Here is a 2,608-nt window from a genome sequence, read left to right on the forward strand (position 1 = left end):
CTAAGACTCAGTATATTATGTATGTATTTCTACTTCTTTAGGTAGGCAAGGTGGTAAGTGAGAGGGGGGAAAAGGAAAAGCAATCAATATAGGGATAATTGTTTCTTTTAAAAGCCTAAAAATAAAAATTTAGTTTCTATCCCTTTAGCCAGCACAGACACTTCCTCCAAGGGGGCTGACTAAAGCTCCTTTCTTATATAGTCTTTCATTAAGAGTTACTCTTATCAGAAAATCTTCCTCCCTGGAACCAACCTAGAGACTGAGAGGCTGGAAAAATCTTTTTTTTTTTTTTACACTATATATTTTTAAATTTATTTTGTTAAATATTTACCAGTTATACATAAAAAGCTATCACTTAAAAATTAAATTCCAAATTCTCTCCTTACTTTCTGTTCCACTTCCCTCCTTGAGAAGCAAACAATTTGATATCAAAGGCAAACAATTTGATATCGATTATACATGTACTTGGGGTCATACAAAAGATGTTTCCAAATTAGAAATATTACAAAAAACAGACAAAAAGTAGTTTCATAAATGTATGATTCAATCTTCATTCAGATTCCATTAGTTCTCTGCCTCCAGGGGTAGATAACGTTTTTTTTTTTTTTTTTAGTGCAGGTCCTTTGGAATTGTCTTGGATCATGTTTTGATCAGAATAAGTAATCTTTCACAGTTAATCATTCTTACAATATTGTTTCCCCAATCAAGGGTGTTTTTCATCAGCTTTTCCTAAATGTACTGAAATGACAATGTGATTTTTGTTGCTTTTGTTATTGATATGGTCAATTATACAAATAATTGTACTAATATTGAGCTAGACTTGCATTCATGGTTTAAATTGGGCCTAGTCATAGTAGTATATATTTATGTACAATATTTTCTTGATTTTTCTCACTTCACTTTCCAGGACTTCATATGACTCCCAGATTATTTTCTTGAAACAATCATGATCATTTCTTATAGTCAGACAGAATTATATCACAATCATATATCACTGTTTCTTCAGCCATTCCCCAGTTGATGGGCATCCTCTAGATTCCCAATTCTTTACCATCACAAAAAGAGCTGCTATAAATATTTGTGTACCTTTAGTCCTTTCCCCCTCTTCTTTGGTTTCTTTGGCACCCAGATCCAGATTGGCATTTCTAGAACAAAGGACATACATATTTTTGTAAGTCTTTGGGATTAGATCCAAATTATTTTCCAGAATATTTGGAGTAGTTCACAACCACAGCAATGATGCATTAGTGTTTGAGTTTTTTCCACATTGCCTCCAGCATTTGTCATTTTCTTTTTCTCTCATGTTAGCATTTACAAATTTTTCAAATAGTTTATATAATATTGAGATTAATTATTCCTTTAATGTTTGGTAGAATCCACTTGTAAAGCCATCTGGTCCTGGGAATTTTTTTCTGAAAGAACTCAAATGGCTTGGCGATTTCTTCTTCTAAGCTAGGGTTATGTAAGTATTCCATTTCATCTTCTGTTAATACGTGTAGTTTATATTGTTGCTCCATTCCATTTAGATTTTCAGTTTTATTGCCATACAATTGGACAAAGTATTTTCAAATAATTGTTTTAATTTCATCTTCATTGTTGCTGTCGTCACCCCTTTCATTTTTATACTAGTAGTTTGATTTTCCTTTTTCAACATTAACAAATGGTTTTCTATTGTTTCTTTCCAATAAAATTAACACCTAGTTTTATTTTAAATAATTGTTTTTATTTTGTTTTTTTTTACTTCAGTTTTATTAATGTCTCCATTGACTTTCAAGATTTCCATTTTTGTGCTTAATTGGGGATTTTTAATTGAACTTTTTCTAGCTTTGAAAATTTTATATCTAATTAATTGATCTGTTTTTTTTCTCATTTTGGTTGGTTTATACATTTAGTGACATCAAATGTCTACCAACTACTGACTTGACTGAATCCCATAAATTTTAGAATGTTATCCTATTTTTGTAATTACTTTCAATGTAACTACTGATTGTTTCTATGATTTGTTTTACCTCCTCATTCTTTAGTTTTTTATTTTAAAATTTATTCATCTGTATGTTTGTCACAATAATATATCCAAGTAATTCCCTTCTCTCTCCACTAGAGAAAACAACATTTTGACAAAAAGATATATGCATACATATATGAAACTATGTGATGATTATTTCTAAAAAGAAACAGGGTTAGATTCCACAGAGTAGGTGTCAATTCCTTAAATGTATGTATATTGTAAAGGTCATTAGGACATCTTCCATCCTTATCAAAGGGAGTGCTAACCTTATCCCAATTCATAAGACACCTACTCATTCTTTAGAAAGAGATTATTTAGTTTCCAAATAACTTTTAATATATGCTTCTATGGCCCTTTATTGAATGTAAATTTTATTGAATTATGATTTGAAAAGGATACATTTAATGTTTCTACTTTTATACTTTGTATTGTGAGGTTTATTATACCCTAATACATTGTTATTTTCTATGAAAGTCCCATGTCCAACAGAAATAAAGTGAAAAATTCCTTTTTTCCTATTCAATTGTACCTAGAGTTCTATATTTCTAAGTTTTCTAAGATTTTATTAATTTCCTTTACTTCTTTTTATTTATCCTATGT

The 2,608-nt window shown here is 29.8% G+C and overlaps 1 non-coding gene across 1 annotated transcript; it reads right to left on the reverse strand.

Moving 5' to 3' along the window:
* Window positions 1-2,168: 2,168 nt before the first annotated feature.
* Window positions 2,169-2,296, reverse strand: LOC130457819 (U6atac minor spliceosomal RNA). Its single transcript, XR_008917091.1, has one exon. It is a non-coding gene; the product is annotated as a U6atac minor spliceosomal RNA (small nuclear RNA).
* Window positions 2,297-2,608: the final 312 nt, after the last annotated feature.

The sequence above is a fragment of the Monodelphis domestica genome, chromosome 2, assembly GCF_027887165.1.
Source record: "Monodelphis domestica isolate mMonDom1 chromosome 2, mMonDom1.pri, whole genome shotgun sequence".
NCBI lineage: Eukaryota > Metazoa > Chordata > Mammalia > Didelphimorphia > Didelphidae > Monodelphis > Monodelphis domestica.